The sequence below is a fragment of the Acipenser ruthenus genome, chromosome 9 (assembly GCF_902713425.1).
Source record: "Acipenser ruthenus chromosome 9, fAciRut3.2 maternal haplotype, whole genome shotgun sequence".
In the NCBI taxonomy this organism is placed as follows: domain Eukaryota; kingdom Metazoa; phylum Chordata; class Actinopteri; order Acipenseriformes; family Acipenseridae; genus Acipenser; species Acipenser ruthenus.
The window spans coordinates 11181892-11201680 of NC_081197.1; the positions used below are offsets into that span (position 1 = coordinate 11181892).

At 37.0% G+C, this 19789-nt stretch overlaps 1 protein-coding gene across 7 annotated transcripts in view; it reads right to left on the minus strand.

The window, feature by feature from the left end:
- The window catches only part of fat3a (FAT atypical cadherin 3a), a 180139-nt gene extending 160590 nt beyond the window's left edge, over positions 1-19549 (minus strand). For all 7 annotated transcript variants that reach the window (XM_059031131.1, XM_034923644.2, XM_034923642.2 and 4 more), the window contains exon 1: positions 19318-19549. The gene's annotated coding sequence lies outside the window, so the exon portion shown is untranslated. The remainder of the gene's footprint in view (positions 1-19317) is intronic.
- Positions 19550-19789: the final 240 nt, after the last annotated feature.

Sequence of the window (19789 nt, forward strand, 5' to 3'; positions counted from 1 at the left end):
TACATTTTTTTTTTTATGAAGGCCACTCAAATTGCACATGTATAATTTTCACTCTCTATTCTTTTCTGGTCTATTCTTTTCTGCCACATTTGTTTTAACAGTTTATGCAGCCTTCTGCGATTCTCTTAGGATATACCATATCATTTATCTTATTCCTCATTAAATATTGATCGACATATACCCTAGATATCTTTCAATGATTCGGCACCAAAGGAATGTTATACATCCTCCAGTTCTAGGAAAAAACAAGATATACAAGCTGTTTTCTTCACTTGTAAGTTTGTACCTAAGAGTGTTACAAAACCACTTACTGTAAATGTAAACTCTATGCACCCTATTCTTAAACACAGTACTTGATATTAGTAAGCTAATAAATTCAGCATAGCAAAGTATTTATTTTAACAAGTTCCAATAAAATATAACACTCCGTACTTCAATTTTCCTGCAAGACTGCTGATTGATTCCCCAAGTATAACAAGAGAAGTCACACACATTGTTCCTTTGATCTGATCGAAATGATTTGAAATACAGAATTCGCACAGAAAGGCAACAGGCAATTAATGTGAGACACTAATATACAGTGCAGTATGGGACACTTATTCAGTCATTTACAAGTCTTTACAACTGGAATGAACACATTTCATGTTATAAACTGTAGATAATCTGTACTATGCAGTAAACAGGATCCACAGCGCACCAATCACATGGCATAATATTGCTGTACTACTTCTCAACATCATTGACAAATTCTGTATTTGAGGTACAGCATGGCTATAAAATATCTTTCATGGAACATAAATAGTTGAGTTAAAAAAAAAAAGATAGCCCCAAACAACCAATGGAAAATTGTAAATCAGTGATGTACAGTAAGAGAGATGTAGCTACAACAAAATGCAGCTCAATTTGAACAAGACCTCATATGGACCTCATATGGTGTGGACTTGCACAGTACATCTGTCTTGATTTATACAGTACACCCCAGGGAAACTTATGAGTCCATGCATGCATGCAGAATGTAGTGCTGAATTGGTTGTGTGGCAGTGTGTACTGTCGCAGTGTGGGTATCCGCTGAGATATTAGAGAAACAGAGAGTTTGCAATTGAAACGCTGCACAGGTGTCCAGGTTTTATTAATAATCACAAACATTGCAGTCAGTTGTAGTCGTTAGTGGCCACCACTCGGGTACCAGCAATGGTATCCCTAGTGCGGGAGAACACACACACACTTGTACATAATTTCAAACATACAAAACACTGTACAAAAACAAAAGGTGGCCAAACTAGGGCCAAGCGCTACTCCCACTAAAATAGAGGCCCTGCTTCGGGAACCTTCTCCCTACATAAACCAAATAAACTTGGGAGGGATTAAAATCCCATAAATGAATCCCTACCCTAAAGTTGCAGGTATCCCTGTCTATAACCCGTAGCTCACCCTGGTTAAGCACGCAGTCGTGAGGGTTCTCCTTCACCTCCAGGCTTGCAAAACACAGAACACAGAACACAGAACACAGCAAATACAAGAACAAACAAAGAAGAACAAAGGGCTTGGCGTTCGAGGCTTTTTTAAAGGCAGGTGACAAGTGTTAATTGTTCCATCAATTATGCAAGTGACACCTGGCCACCTGCTGCACGTTCCTATTTTTAAAGCACCAAATTATATTTATAATGTAAACCACCACCAACTATACATTATTTTACAGGGGCAGACCTCAGCCCTGTCACAGCTTGCTTTTATATATCTTCATGTTTCTATGATTTATTTTGTATTATTGTTTCAATTACACAGTAGATTTAGTCGTGTTTCTAAACCACACACAATTTCATTCTATCAGCTGCAGTGGCTGCTTCACTTTTGGTTTCAGCTTGTCAAACAAATGATATTGAACAATACAGTATGCATGGTGGAATGTTTTAAATACTGAGATAAAGGAAAATGTCTTGTCATAAAAAACCATACCAAGATATATCCTAAAAATGCACATGAGGAAAGAATAGAAGTAAGCAGCCTATTGATATGTATGTTCTCTGCTTCACATTAGTTAAAAGGTGATGAACCCAGTTTTTGGGACTGCCCAATAGCATTGTATTGCTGTGCATTGTGTTGATACTTAGAATTATTTGGCTATTTTTTCTTCTTTTAGACAGGGTTTGATATACCATTTCATTCTGTATGCGGTTAGGCTGCCTGGGATTTTTTCAGAATGCTTCCCATCTGTTAGGTATGGCCTATGATCCACGAGATACTGTACAATAAGCCACTGCTGGATTTTACTGGAACATTTTAAAGCACTGGGGAAGCATCCTGGATTCCATCAACCACCTATCCAGGTTATTCCTGGATTACACCTATAAAAAATGTACTGCAACCTGTAAAACATAATACAATCCTTCTTTGGTTTACCCTGACCGGGTACAGGTTAATCAAATTGATCCCTTAATGTTGTTCAGTGTGGTAAAGACAGACAAACAGATAGAAACACAAACAGACATAGTTTGGAACATCATGTAGGCCTACATTGGGTGTGCCTGACCTCTCTGGAAGCCTGATTAAGTCACAAGTGAAATGACTTATGATTGTAGATACAGCATGTTATTCTAATAAAAGTGTTATATATCATACCATTCATATTTTAAAGCTCTTGGCTTGCCAACCTCTCACGAGATCTCTTGTAAGACGCCCGTATTCTTTCAAGTTGCTGGTGTTTAGATCCATGATATCTTTATTTTCAAAGACTCACCCCTGCTGCATCCAGTCATGGCCATGTATATTTATCAACAGCTTCCTAATCCTTTAGAGCCAGGCATTCGTTAAGCGTTCCTTCTTAAATAAAATAAACAGTCATGGTACACATGATAGTTATAAAAGGGTATCCTTCACTCATGTTTAAAAGGTCACCCCATTTTGTTTTAATTGCTGTCAATCATAACTGCTGTGTGTAGTACTGTACAGTAACAGTCTTTTTGGTTCACAGCCCAGTTGTTTTAGATCAGGGGTGTCAAACTCAGTTCCTGGAGGGCCGCAGTGTCTTCTGGCTTTCGTTCCACCCGAGCTCTCAGTTACTTAATTGGTCTAATTATTCGATTAACTGGACACATTTAACACTTCTCTTCAGGCCTCAAAATGTTTCACAGGTAGTGTACCTTGAATCAAGTGCATTTTTAAAACCATCAACTGTAAAAGACCTTGAAAAATATTAAATATGTCAAATTAAACAAATAATTTGGTCAATTATGTTAATTGAGAGCTTCAGTTGGAATGAAAACCAGAAGACCCTGCAGCCCTCGAGGACTGGAGTTTGACACCCATGTTTTAGATAATACGTATTAAGATCACTACAAAAATGTGGGGCTTTAGTTTGATATAGGCCTACTATAATTATTGTAACACATTTTCCATTTTCATGAAACAACCCTACGGTACAGTATCTTTGGGGAATTTTAACAGACAGGGCAACTTGTAATACAGATAGGAAAAATCTTGAATAGCAGGAATAGATGCATTCAATAAATACCTACAAAAAATAGGAACCAATAATTGTGAAACCCCACAGCTAAAAAAAATGTTCCTTATCCCTGGGTATAAAGTAGCTCTACACATTCAATTGAACATAACTACCACTGTTTCTGCCTGTGGACAAGAGTATCCAAAATTTGCATCTGTCTACAGGCTATGCAGAAATAGCAAGGCAGATTCTACAATACACCTGTTCCTAGTTTACAAATTTGAACACAATAGTTTTAGTGTGACTGTGTAACCTAACCTGTCTGCTTCACTGCAAGGGCCCTCCAGCACAAACCTCACCTAAACAAACAGCACGCCTGTTCTTTATTCTTCTTTCAGATCACAAAACATTGCTGAGCGCAGCAGTGGCAAAATAACACCACCAACAACAGTGACTGTAATTAAGTGTTCAGAGCTGAACCGGAAACTGTGTGAATGAAAATAGCTGAAACAAGCGACCCGATTTGACATGTGTGAAATTGTCCTGCAGTAGGTCCTACATCTCAACACTATTGCAGTATTTCATTCTTGAAATCCAGAATGAGCATTTCTCAGCGCAACAAAACCTGGGCACAGTGACACTTTGTTTAACACTGTAGACTTACACAGCAATGTACAATTGATCAATCAAGTAAATCCCATTTAACCTGATAGTCCACACTTTGCATTTAAAGCTGTGATTCAGGGAACAGGGAGAGTAAAGGAGACTTTTTAAATACGGTATTAAGTAGTACTGGTGATAGTACAATTGATGATACAATTCATCTTCATGTTAATAAATTTGTTTTAAGCAATAATTTGACACGATTTAGCAGCATGGGGGTGATTAATTCCCCATGAACTGTAGCAGTTATCCTACTTTATTCTTATATGGAGCGCAGTCACATTCTAGGTGAACAATAAAATCTGTTTCTAAAAATAGCTGTTGGCTACATCTTCTAGAGTACTCATGGAATTTCAATATTGGCAACATGTTTTAAATAAGAAATATTGTGAGACATTTGTATCTCACTGCCAACTACAACAAATCATGGGCACTGAAATGCAATGGACAAAAAGGAAGGGATGGAAGATGTCTAAATGAAGTACAAGTTGGTCTACTTATTTACATATTAAATCCCTTTTGAACAGAAAAGAAACAGAGTTTACTGTCTGTTCGCTTACAACAACCTTGCCATGCAGTAAAAAAAGAATCAATGATCTCTGGAAAAAAAAAAGAATAAATATAGTCTCACAGGCAGAAAAAAATGTACTCAAGACCAATTCCCAGTAAGTTTACTCCAGTTTACTGTTTATCATCAATAGTACCATTAATGCACAGAAGCTGATCCCTGTAATTTAAAAGGTACTGAGAACTTTGAACTGAAAACATTTGGACCATATTACCAGTACAGGAAACTTCCCAGCTCACTAACACTGCAGGAATATATCCTTTCCTGACATATTAACACATAATAAAAAATAAAAAAACTAATGTGCTACTGTAGTTATTGCAGAATGCATAACTGCATCCAATACAATGTTTGAAACGTTAAATTCTAATCTTACATTTAATTACTATGCCTGAAAAAGAGCGTTTTTTTCCTTTTTTGAGATTAACTATATACTGTGATATATACACTGGTTAATATAAAAGCATGCTGCTGAGGATGGAATCTGAAAAATGTATAGATCTTGCCAAACTCCTTTTGTGTTAAATACCTGGGCCAATGTATTTGACAACTGGACGGTTATGACTAGTACAGTTTAATCAAATACTTTTTTTAAGAAAATTAATTATTGGCCATACAGAGTTTAAAAAGATAGGATAATAATGGTCATTTTTATGGAGCGTATGCATGGAGAAGAGGGAGCAAGTCTGACCTACAAATCTTTACATTCAATGCTTAACTACAATAGTTGTTCACTATTATAGTTCACCTCAAACAACTACTTAGAGTGGAGCAGCAACTACTCCCGTTTCTGCCCATGAATACAGCTGTCCTTCACAATCAGATGGAGCATGTGTGGACTGTATGGACGGCAGTCACAAGTACTTTAGACCGCACTTACAAAATGTGGATGTCTTTAAATATTTAGGGTGACAGGATCGATTCCCAGTATGACAAAGCATATTGATGGTACTGTTCAAAAAGTAAATGCTAACATGTACTCCTGTCATGTAGGAAACAAAGCTGCAAATCAATTGTTATTATCCCTCTTGAATAATGCCACATTACATAGATTTTGCATACATTTCTACTTCAGTGTCTCTCTAGGATATATCATAGTGAATTACAACAGTAGATTTGAGTGGGGGAGCCCTTGTGTCAGTCAATCTCTAAATTAAAATAAGTTAGTCAACACCATTCATCTTGATGACTCAAGTGTATTATTCTCCATAAGATAATAAAATCATGTGTAAAGCAGGTATTTGCATGTAGAGCACCCAGTAATTGGAATGGTCAACCAGAAAAATAAAAAGCATAACAGAAATTCAGATGCACTTCTGATTCATATTTTTTTGTGTATTGTGATAGTGAATATATTTGTAATGTTTAGTACGAAAAATGTATCCAGATTGTGTGTGGCTGCTGTCCCCCTGGGCAACCTTATAAACAAGTGCTGTATCTCAGGGGTTTAGCCTGGAGAGCAAAGGTTTTAAATAAATGACTAGATGATTTCACACACAATACATCAGCTTACTAAATCCCTCTGCATTTGGTTAAAAAGAAGCAACTTTGCATTCCTTAATCTTTTAAAGAAATATCTCACACTGTTATACTGTGGTGTTGCTGCGTTCAACCTGTCTTTATTTCCACTTAATCCATTGGGACATTGAACTACTTTATATGTAAATGCAGATGTGGTGTTTCTGTTTAATTATTCTAATTAGTAGCCAGTTAAAATAATAATAGGCATAGCATACAAGAGTACCTCTTCTCCTATTGCTATTATCAGTCTTACTGCCACAGCCATACAGTGATGATCAAAGTGTGGAACGAATCACAGAGCACACCGACTCTAAACCATTTCCTTAGGCAACACTGTACCATCTTTTCACTTTGCACAATTTACATTTCAAGCAATAAAACCCTTCCAGCCCAGACTATTAGGGTTAAAGGTCAAATCTAACGTTATCATCCAGAAAATGCTGACATTCCCCATCGGGAAGAAATGGTGCTAAATGGATTGAACAGCTTGGGAACACTGAAAGGAAAATAAATATCAGCCAGGTGCTTTTAATCAATTTGCTGCCAATTTTTCATGTTCCTCAAACATCTGAGTTATATACTTTACTTTTTTCATATGTGACTATCAGCTAAGCTATCTATATCTACTGTATCATCAATTATTAAACAGACAGACAATTATTAAACAGGCAGCACGTTTCCTGACAACTGAAATATTGTAGAGTGTGTTTGTTTGGTTATTTATTTAAAGTATTTCCCTAGGAGTACTTCCTTAGGCTTCTTGTTTCCAATGAGCTATGGAATTTAGGTAGTATTACTGAACAAAGCATTATTTTCAATGACTTTTGTAACCCTAAACATCAGGACTCAAAATCAGTGGCTCGGAGGCACAACCCAATCCCCCCACCGCCCCGCAGAGCACAGAAGGTTGGTGTTGTCATTAACAACTTGTGCCTTCTAGCTACATTATTCTCAAAGCACTTTGCAAAGTTGCTGGCTGAAAACAGTATTTAATAGTACTTCACTACTGAGGGCAGTAAACAGATTCATGCTACAAAGTCTGCTTTGGATTAAGCTGTGAATATCACAAGTACCTCATGAATTAAATGCTTATTGTATAGGTGACCTTTTTATCTAAGGACCTAAAAAGCTTAATCATTACAATTGCTATTAGTGCTGAGTTTATACCAGCGCGATACTTGTGTGTTCCGTGTCTGTTTTGACCAACGTGAAGTTTTCTTTTGTGTGCACTGTAATTGTTTCCAATAACTGTGGTTTCTAGGTCAATTTCATACTAAATTTGTACGTACGGTTAAACATTTCTTCAATAGAGTCACAACATGCTTTCAATCTAAGCCCTCAATATTCCTTTTGCCAGACTTTTATTTTTATTATCAGCATCATTAATCTAGAGTAAAAACACAAAGTCCTAAACCACAGCCCTCCTTCTACTGAATTAAGTGATGTTAAAATAAGAAGAGTATATTATCCAGGGCAGACACCAGCTGGATTCATATAAAGTTAAAGGGCTGGAATATTTAGATCTGTCGCTATTTACAGTAGGTCTTAAGAATAGAGCCCAATCTGTCTTTGGAAACCAAGACACAAAGCTGTTTATAGCTTAATTAACATTTTTGCATGATAAATTTGGCTCCACTTCTTTGAGAACAGTATAAGGTTATACAACTATAAAATGAAAGCACTAAATGGGCCACATTTACTAAGGTCTTCTACAAGATACATTTACATTAGAACCCATTAAAAAAAACTGCAAAGGCACATTTTCATAGAGGAATAAATCAATTATACCCACATTTATTCATACAGAAGATTTACAGTACCAGTTGAGACTGAGGCCTCATTTACAAGGGGGTCTTGTAAGACAAACAATTACAAGCAACACAATAAATACACGTGTGGTTCAAACTTAGTCAGCAGGACCTACAAAAAGAATGACATTATAAATAAAATGCTGACGATATAAAACAAGAAACTATTCGAAAACGATTCTTTAACTTCTCCTACCAGCAGTTTGTTTCTTGCTAGATTTATAATGTTACATTGGTTTCATTAGTTAATGAAATTGCCTTTGGTTCAAAACAGGACCTTGGCACCGTGACTTTCAAAAGCGGCAAAATAAGAAACTGACTTTGTTCACCAAATTACTTTCGGTTTATTTTTTAAAGCGGTCAAAATTGGCACCCAACGACATTTTAATGTGACCCTTTTGAATACTGTGGCCTCAACCAGGTTTTAAACGCTTTGAATACTGCACCGTTTGAAAATAATGCTGTTTAAATGGTAATTTAAACTGCTGTATGGCTTACCATCTACCAATTATAATCATACGATGATGGAAAAAGCTGTTACAACAGTTGTTCATGAACTACTGTAATCACTGTGCCTTATTAATTCAGTTGATATTCTTTCATTGTAGAGTGTTGTTGCATTGTATTATTTTTGGGTGTAAACGAAACCTTGTACCCCTAATTACTCGCAAAACTTATTTAGTTTAAATTTTGAACATGTATTTAATTGGACTTGAGATTGCGTGCAGTCAGCAGGCATGACTTTATAGTTACTGTACTGCAATAGAAATTAAAAGCGCAGAAAAACTTCTGGGTCACTTCACTAGAAAGTTACAATCTGAGTGATGCAGGAAACATTAACTGGTCAGATGGAAACAGGTTCACGATACAGGGGAAGTTTGTGACTTTGACAGCACCATGCACCAAAAACATGCGCCTAATGAAAATTTAAAATGAGGGAGTTTGATATGGATGAAGAATAACTAATGAGACATTATATACAACACTGGAAGGGTGGCAGTGCTTAACCCTTAACCCCTTATGCGGATACACGTTGCACCTCATTTGCCACAAAATATTGCAGGTTTTTGCATGACGGAGGTTGCAAACTCGTTTCCCTCATACGATTAAAATAAGGCTTTTATTTGTGTTTTTATTATCTCTGCAGTTTTCCTCTTCAGCAACGTCAGCAGATGGGTTATGTGGGCTTGTACTGTACACTGTAGAAAAACTAAATCAGTCAGCAAGTCTCTTTATATATCATATGAAGAGGCTTTTAACAAACAAAAACACGTGACTCACTGTAGATTCTGATGGGCAGTAATCCTGCGTGAAAAGCCTAGCAAATACATACATAACAGAGAAGCCAGAGCTGGCCTGTGTTACAGTAAATAAGGCAAGTAAAAAAAAAAAAAAATGTGTGTAGCCTAATTTCTGAAACTCTGTCAATGTAGTGTATTCTTAGAGTAAAGGTATCAGTCAAATGGGTACTGCCGGAGGCACTAGAAGCTTTTTATCAGTTTCAGTGGTCACAATCTAATAGTTTGACCTTGTAGAACACGTCATCCCATAATCTATTATAAGCAACCCTCATTTCTTCAGTACAGTACAGGAATGATTACTGCTGTCAACATCTATGAATGTAGTATGGCTTCAACAATCAATGTACTGTAGAACCAAAACACACTTCAGCCTTTTCTGAGAATCAACCTATTTTCCTCGATTCAAGTGGTTTGCTTTGTTTGTGCTTGTTATTTACTCTCATTTCCTAAAAGAGATCGAAAAAATAATCAATTTCATCTGGAAGAGTAGTAGAAAGTGAGAACCCTTTACCCATCGCATCCTATAGAAGACACCTGGGTTAAAGCTGACTAGTTATAGAATGCACTGAAATGTATTTTCCTCTAAACTGAACGGAAGTGTAAACCTTCACTCCTGTCAGATTTCAACACAGACCTTCATTAATCTTGCTTTCTCTGGATTTGCATCTCTTCAATGTTTTAAGTGGGATCTGGACCAGAACACCACAAGAGCAGGTGTATCCAATGCAAACTGGGTTCCCCTTTTCAGCTAGTCTGGATGAAAAAATCAATCAATCAATAAACTTCCCTCATTCTCTGAGAGAGCACATTAAAAAGCTTTATAATACATGTATTTGCGACTTTCCTCATGCCAGCTGCCAGTGGCCCACCCTAAAATGGTTTTATAGTTAAAATGAAACATGTAAGAGAAACCATCTAAAATTGCTATGTTAGTCAAACCTTAGTAAAGTTTAAATACTGTTCCTGCTGAATGTTTTACGAGTCAATTAAAAGACAAGCGGTGGGAAAAGTGCATTACAAAGATGGTAAAAAAAAAAAAAGTGCTACTGAACCTTCCTGTAACCCCAAATCATCATACTGTATAAGGGTCTGTCTCAAGATGGAGGTGATTTATTAGTTTGAATAACCCTAAAAGTGAATCAATCGGGAGAGCAGGAGAGAGGCAGGTGTGACACTACACTTTGGTCGATGACTATTACTGCCCATTCTAAATGGAAAGCTTTCACTTCAATTTTCTCAGCTCTCCAGTTTTGATAAATGCGATGCTATAGTGTTCAGCGGTACATTTATCAAACAGTTAAACTGCCTTGGGTATTTTTTTTTCTTTCTTCTCCAGGTTATTAAAATATAATAGCAAACTGCTTAAAATGGAGTATTACTCTGCAGCAGCACAGTGTGGTTTTATAAAGAGGCTGTGAAGAGGTGGCCAAGCACTTTTGCAGAAACTATTTGGAACAACATACTTACTTATTCCACACAAATAGGACACAACAAAGGCTGTAGGATACCACAAGGGCTGCAGACAATACCCTGTTCACATTGATCTCGGTGTGCAGACTGTCACTCCAGAGACAAGTATAAGGAAGTCTCCTTCAGAGAGACACAAGAGGAAAAATAATTCTTTTTTTTTTGCTGTTTGTTTATGTACAGTATGGGCTTAATTGTAACCTGCTTGTCCAAACCTTTGTTTACCAACAGTTTTCAGTCAGCTACGATATTTCCTTCTTTTCCCTGAACATCTCATTAATTACAGTAGCTTTCAGCAAAATTAATCTGTGCTGTTGAAGGTCAAACTGCCCAGACACTGTCATCAGATGTACACAGAACACGATTCCATACCCTCAGCCAATAAACTTTCAGCTCTAATGGTTTTCTATTTGACGGCAGAAGCCTGCTGTGATGTAAGCACATCAGCTGTGATTCAAACTGATCTGTGTACGTTTTTTCATTTTCACTTTTTAGCTTCGTAAGCCTGCCAGTGTCAGTTTGACTCTCATGCAATGCACATTGGCATAGATTAGCGCCTGATATGCTTCTACAGGTCTGCACGTGGAGCTGCAAAAGACTCAAAATATGCACTGCAGTGCAACCCATCTCACGATTCAACAAGAAGGGGCTCAGACTCAGCAAACCGCTCGCTGACTGTGACTTAAACTCTGTGGGCTCATTTATATTATAAAATACAGTATTTTAAATGTGCAGTTCTCATTATTTTCTGCAATGAGTAAATTTGCCTAAACTGACTCAATGTTGCAATATCAGAAATCAGAACCATAAAAAAACAAAGCTTCCAAGGGTCCATGAAAAACAATTTTGGTCAAAATATACAATCTTAAATATCTGCAAGTGTCATGCAAAAAAAAAAAAATACCAAGACATTTCTAAATGATAAAAGGAGATTTTGCATGATCTGATTTTAGATTATGATCATATAAATCTAAAAACTTAGCACCGAAGAAAAACACTTAAAATCTCTTAATGGCTTCAGGGAATTTCATTGGAATCCAACACCTCCACAACACACTTTTTCTGGCAGTAACTCACTTTTATCATCATTTCAGTTTCCTTTAATAAAACAGTGTTACAACAAGGCAGACAGATCTCCGTGTTTGTCGTTTTAATTTAAAAGACTTACATAAAATAAATCACAAAGAGATAAGAAATGACAGCCATGGCTACATCCTAGTCTAGTATTCACACTGCAAGAAACTCAGGTCAAACCCCAAGAGCCTTCAGCTTGATTGCATCGAGTCTTAAACCTGTACAGTAGGTCTCAGCTCCAACACTACAACAGATGAATAACAATATATTACCAACCTAAATGTGACAAGAAGATGTGATCCTTTTTCTTAATTTGCTTAGAAATGTAAATGAAATACAGTACATAGTGCAGCTTTTTACGTATACAGTCTACCACACTTGTGTATATCGTTTCAGTGTATATCCCGCCTAAGAGTATTCAATTCCAAAATCCAAAACCATTACCAATGCTGCATCATTACATTTACTGTAACCCTTTACTGTAAGTGTAATATTGTCAGTGTATATTCCCGTTTTACTGTATTGCGGTGCTTCTATGTATGCTGTTCACTGAGCATGCGAACTGGCGTAAACAGGCGCAGGCACAGGGTCAGGAACGTGAAAGCCTTTAATGCATTCCTGCACTACAAAGGCTGCAAAAAATGGAAACCGAAAGACTGTAAAGAACTACACTTTGCTAAATGAACACAGCATTTGTTAAAGAGACGTCGATAATGATTTCTGTTCCATTTTCAAGTACGCTAATATCACATGTAGTAGTGTTGAAGAGACTATGACTGAATAGTTTTCAAAATGAAAATTTCTGCGACGTACATACATTACAGCATTTACAGTAAGTAACAATTATTTTCATTTCATTCTTACAGAGAATTAAATGAAAAAAATATGGATTGAATTAAGTGAAGCCTCAAAGAAACAGTATACTTAGGCCAGCAGCATAATGCATTTTGTTACCGGTACAGTAATATTTTAAGTAAGAATTGGGATTGCAGATCACCAACCCTCTTAAATGTATACTCTGTTTAAGAGTGTAAATAGTTGTGAAAAATCGGTTATTCATGTACACTTAAGCAGGTTAGACTGTTTTACTACAGTATGTCAGCTGACATAGATTTTGTTTAAAAATCTGGCGATATGATAGTGGATTAACTTTGTTTATCAGGTGCTTGCTTCACCCATTCTTGTTGATCACCCCACATTTGAAGCCTTCCATCAAGTAATCTAAAACTACAACGGTTTTGGTGTTTAAGTTTGCTCTGTAAAAAGATTCATGACCATTTGTAGACTACTTTATCATAGTCGAAAATAAATGCTACTGTAATTGGAGTCTATGAAACCAGCAGTAAACATTTAAACCAGTTGTACAAATGGTCATTTCTAATTTAACTACCATTAAGGCCTACATGTAACAAAAAAGCATACTTTAGGGTTTGGTTTAATCAAATTATACCCAACCTTATAACCACCCCTAGATTTTATTACAGCTGGAGAATCCCTCTGGATTGCATCAGCCACCTTTTTAGGGTTAATCCCAGTGCCCAGTATTTTAAAATGCTCCAGTAATATCCAGTTTATCCCATTGGCATCCCGTTGCAGTACATGGCAAATATCAATGTGTTTTGAAAAGCCCCTTTAAGTCCAATTTGCTGTTAAGTTGACTTTACTCAGCAAAGTAAAATTGGGTAAACTTTTGAAGGAGGACTTCACTTAAAACTACGACTACTGTAGAACAGTATTCATCCGAAGCAAAAGTGCCCGTCGATGAAGGCTATACCCTGTGGTAATTGACAGAAGTGGAGTTATGCTTCCTAAGCCACAGGTGAGGGTGCAAACGAAAGTCAAGGTCGGAGGAGCCTTCATCGAAAAGGCATTACCTCATTATTTTCTTTGAAACAACATAAATTTACCTTGAACTTGAAATAATTCGCTGGAAAAATGTTCATACATACATAACAAGAAAAAAAAAAAAAACTTTTTTATTTGTCACATTAATTAATAGTTTATTTGGACAGTGCCAGATATCTGAAAGGAGCAATGTTACTGAACTCCCTGTCTCGGCTTTTGTGGGTACAGGACTGATTGCTTTTGTCAGTGCAAAGTTTTGATTGGCTGGTTTTTGTAGATAATGAAATAAATTTGGACCAGTTGTTCTTTGTTTAGCATTTGCTGTCCGATAGATGTGAACTGAGCTTTCAATACAGCAAGTCAAAAATGAAAAAGCCAGTAGTTGTGACACAGCAGCCGGCATCTACTGTCTGATAAAAGCCCGCTACAGCTGGAATGGTTTCTAATTTTGTTCAGTGGTCATTTTTAAGTCTTCGACTGAATATCACTTTCACGTACAGTGGAGACTCCAAAGTACAGTATTAAGTATGACAGTAGGATTGACTGTATTGTTACTTTACAGTGTTTAGAATGTAGTTTAAAAATTCTAACATGAACTCACAAGGTGTTGAAGCACAGCAGTGATTAATAACAAAACGGTTTAGCTTTACTTTGTCTGCAAATAATCCAAGTCACCCTGAGTTTATAAAACAATACATCAATAGTCTGAGCTAACCTCACTCAAAGAAGAACCATTTGTTATTGCCCAAGGCCACTTACACCAGCGTGGAGACCTAAATTACACTTTTTAAAACAATGGTTTGGCATTTTCAGTCGATCAGTTATATTAACAACTAGCTGGCTTGTAAGACCACGCTTAGAATCTTATTGTTACTGCAGAATTTAAAAAAAAAGGATATGAAGAAAATAAAGGTAAAAGTATAATTATTTAATTATTGAATTGCTTAGTACTGTACCATACTGTACTTTTCATTAAATATTCCTCCTTATTTCCAAGAAAATGAAGCCATGGGGAGTCTGACTTCTCAGCGTTTTGTGTTGCAAACACAGCAGTAGAGACCTTTGGTCATGGAAGGTGGTATGCAAGTTTTAATATGGTGTGTCTGTACAGTACCCTGACTGTTATCAGATCCAGTTCAAGACTCTTGTACTAGCCTACAGATGCATTGACCAGACTGCACCCAGCTACCTCCAGACCCTCAAATCTCCCTACACCCCCACTCGACCTCTCCGCTCCGCCTGCACTAGAAGACTAGCTCTACCTCCTCTACGCTCCCCTGCCTCCAGAGCCCGCTCCTTCTCCACCCTCGCTCCGCAGTGGTGGAATGACCTTCCTACAGATGTCAGGACTGCCCAGTCCCTGACCACATTCCGGCGCCTCCTAATGACTCACCTCTTCAGACAGCACCTGTAGAACTCCTCTGTTTTTCCCCTGGGACACTTATCACCCTTCCTTAAATGCACTTTACTTGCTCTTATCTGCCCCCTATTTTACTGCATTTAATCCTGTACTTCAGAGTACTGTAATCTGCCAAGTGTTTAATCTGTAGTATTTTGTATTTAATCATATCCTGATGTAACTATCACTGACACTGTTACCTGTTGTATTATTTAATTGTATTTTGTCACACTTGTACTTGCTTGAACCAAAGTCATTGTATTTATCTTGCTCTTAATTGTATTATTACTTGTACTCTGATACTTGAAATGTATTTGCTTACGATTGTAAATCGCCCTGGATAAGGGCGTCTGCTAAGAAATAAATAATAATAATAATAATAATACTGGCAGGGAGTCACCCCCTATCCTACAGCAGAAGCAAACATACTGCCAGATGAAGCATTAACACATCATTAAATTACTGTATATAATCTCTGAAATCAAAATCAATTGGTTTCTGGCAGTAATTCTGGCAGTTATTAATTCCATTCACAAATATCTATTGCTATATAATGTTCGTAGTATTATCTAACCTACTTTTGCAAAGGAATTACAGGTTACTGTATCTTTCTGAAAAATAATCTGGCCTATTTTTTCCCATTGTAAAACTAGTATTTTATTTCAGTATATAAAAATTCTCTTGTTTTCCTTCAATTTGAAACATGAATATTTTTCAGTTTGCCTCATATTGTAAGGTAGTTTTGCTACAATCATGTGGTAATCTGGACACAAACCACTAACAGTTCAATAGCAAATATTATTGTTACATTTGGCAGCCGTCTTCACACTTCAGCAGCTGTGGAACTTCAGTTCCGATTTTTTTTTTTTAAGGTTTATCTTAAACCCCTTCTGTACAATCTCTAATAATGACACGATATCTGTTTATAACAAGACATCGGTGAGCAATTACATTAACTGAAGTGTCATCCACAGAAAACCCCACCTGTGCCTCACTCTTGTTGTCAACTTTTGCCTAAATCCAGTCATATGCTAACAGCACATGAACAGTAGATTTGAAAGGCAAGCAACCCGCACCTGGGTGGCTTCCTTGTTTTTATTTTATTCATTATGTATGCAGTAGTAAAATGGACTTCATGACAGTTTCAAAGCAGTACGTGGTGATGGGATTGACAGTATTGGAGGGTGACTGACTGTACAAATCACTCTTGTGGATGCACTTGAGAAACAAAAATGGTCCAAGGTTGTCAGCACAATGTTTTATTCAAAATGCCTGGGGATCCATTTCAAATCACTTAATTATAAAAACAAAAATACTGTCTGTCAACTATTTAATCACTCACGCAGAGTAACTGCTGGAGAATGCAGAGATGGATCACTGTCTGTGCACACACACAGCACACACAAGGCTTAATACAACAAAAAGCTGACCTGAACAAATGCCACCAACACATCATTCTGCAAATTAATTCTACAAAAGTTATTACAGTTCAGTTTACATTATGCAGCACTGGTGAATGTAATTTTCATTCATTAAAATTAATAAATAATAATCTGCATCTTATTCTATTTGTTAAGCTTTTTCTATTTGTTTTTACTTGCCTCTGCAAAACAGTGCAGGTTCCTAAAGAGCATGCTTTGCCTAAAATCTTTGAAGCAATGTAAAACCTTAATTTGGAAAATTATGCCAGGGTATAATTTTACTGTACAGTCTAGGGCTGTATTGAAATTTGACCAAGACACAGACCATTATTAAGCAGACCAGTGGTACTCAACTAGCCCTCGAGATCTAATCCGGTCCAGGTTTTTGCTCCTAGGCTGGGACCAAATCAAAACTTTGACAACCCGCTAATCGCACTTAACAAAACTGTATTTAATAGCAGCCCTAGTTGGAATAAAGACCAGGACTGGAATGGATCTCGAGGGGCAGAGTTGAGTAGCGCTGAAGTAGACAGCGCCATACTTTAACATCTCATTGGAATGAGAACACTTCCAATTCACCGCAAGTCCATGCGTGGCAGAGATGAGGCTATAAGTGTAAATAATATGTTTTGTTTTATTTGTAAAGAAAATGTGTTTAATTTGAAGGTTTTGGCAAATAAAGTGTGTGTTAAATGTGGCAGGGCTGGGAGGTTAGAATTCCCTTCTCTTACTAATTAAAATGTATGTGTAGCATGTGGCCAGGTATTGAGTGACTAATTGATAATCAATTAACCTTGGCCACATGTCTTTAAAAAAGGGGCTGAAAAGCCAGTACTTTGTTCTGTGCTTTGTTTTCCAGCTGAAAGCCTCATGACTGTGTGTACATGAAAATAATAGATACAAAAAGTCAAAACAAAACACAGTACAGAAAAACAGCTACAAATAAAGGTCTGCCTAAAAGCAGCTCAGTGCCACTATAAAGGAGGTCTCGCTCCAGGAACCTTCTCCAAATACGTGTCCACCATGTGTTTAACGGGGTTGTGAGCGCAACCATGGACCACCATGCGTTTTACCAGGATCCTTAGTATTTAGAAAAGGGGTTCATTTAGGGGAATTATTGCTTAATTCTATGAATTATATTAACCCATGTAGTACCTTGTAAACCTCCTGAATGACACCTCCTAGTAATATGAAAATTGACTGTTATAGCATTAAAAGCAAGACACAAAACCTACAATCAGAACTATATTTCATACACCCTTTTACAACCATACAGTGTATGCAAACATTGAAACCCCCCAAAATAAATAATGCCGGGTAATCTTATTTTCACAGTTAATGCTAAGAAAGCCTTTTTAGCTGTATTGCAGATTCTGGATGGTTGATGGTAGCTGATCAATACAGTTTCCTGCTCCCTCAGGTATAGAAAGAGGTCAAGCACAAGAGAAAAAGAAGGCTCCCCTCAAAAACAGTACATCTAGAAATATTGGCTATCTCCCAACAAAAATATAAAGAAATAATCCACTTCATTAATAAATAAAATGTATGTAGCAACAAAAAAAAACACGTTTAAAATCTACAAGGTCACCCTGCTTTTAATATTAAGATGTATGATTTCTTATAGATTTCCTGATCAGTAATGTTCAGGTGAATGTTATCAGTTAGTATGTTATACAAAGCAACCTAATTAATAGAGCTTGAAAGAACCTCTCACACAAAATGAACCACCCAGTCACTAATGAACTATTATTACCACCATGAAGAGACACACACAGCCTGAATTCGGTGCTGCATGAGGATTTTTGTTTCCTTATTTATTTATTTTTTTTAAGTAGGAGTGCACTTTGCTGTGTTGCGTAACACAGAGTAGACCACTAACACGATGATAATACTGGTAGTGCATTTCTCCCTACATTTAGGCTAATGCAGCTAGAAGGAGGTTCATTCTAACCTCTTTATAAAGATAGATCGTTCAGCGTACCGTGCGGTCATTACTTCCATGTACTGTGAGGCAACTTTGGTATCTGGCATTGATGGTTAAGATTGTTATTTTATTTAATTTCTAGTTGAATGGTGACAACTGTAATTTTCATATTCCTTTGAACTTGTCTTGTGCTGTATGCTGCACCTGACACACACACACATCCACAACAACGAGTAGACTAAATTGCATTCATAATAACCAACTGACTTTACATTCCTGACCAATAAAAGCGGCGTTGGCTTTTCATAATACACAACTGTTTTCTTTCGCATTGGATTTTTTTTTTTTTTTTAACCGAAACTTGAAACTTGAATGAGTTTGTAGTACATATGATAGAGCTAGTACTACTACCTACGTGGAAGCATGCCAGGGCACATCCCATTGATTTTTGCAACATACATGATTAACTTCCGAACTGCTCTAGTACTGTATTCAAAATATAAACTAATATAATAATCATAATAAGTGCTATATACATTTTTGCAAACCCTGCACTGTTTTTTGGATTATTTTGGGCACCGCTGTGACACCATTTATCTCCAGACAGGTCCCGTGAAATAATGCAAGGAGAGTAAATCAAACTCTTTTTTTTTTTTTTTTTTTTTTTTGTTAACACATAAAAATAATATAAATTGTCCAATTGGTTCCTTTCAATGCAACATGCACTAACACTGGCAATTTCTTTTTGTACTTTCTCTCCCAGTTCTCGCAAGTGCAAATGCAGCTTAATTGAAATAATGAATAACAACATAGTTTGCTGTAACCGCAAATAACGTATACAACTGGAACCTGGCGCTACCCTTTAAAATGCAAACTTGACCTACCCTTTCCAGTTGTAGTAAATCCGTCTTGTTATTTCTACTTTAAAATACACATAGAAGTTTGGAGCATGCTTGTATCTCTGTCCAGCAAAACGCGTTGTTGTTCCTTCACAAGTACAGTACACCAATGTAGACTCAATCCGTTTCGCAGGATTGAAAAGAATTGCCTGGCTACATGGAGCAGACACAGCGCAACCTACTGGGCAACATTGACATAATGGTGACGCGGAGAGACACAGGCACTGGATTGCATGTGTGAGCAACACGAACAAGCTTGTTAAATTCAAGAGCAGAGGAAGAAAGTAAGCAGCATAAAAATACCAACAACCCAGCCTTGTCAAAGACGCACTGGACAGCAAATACTGGTACGATTTAAACAAGAACGACATTCTATTTAAGCAAGTTAAGCGTCAGATACAAAATCAATACCATGTCAAGCTTAACCACCACACCACCCCCCGACCCCCCCCCCCCC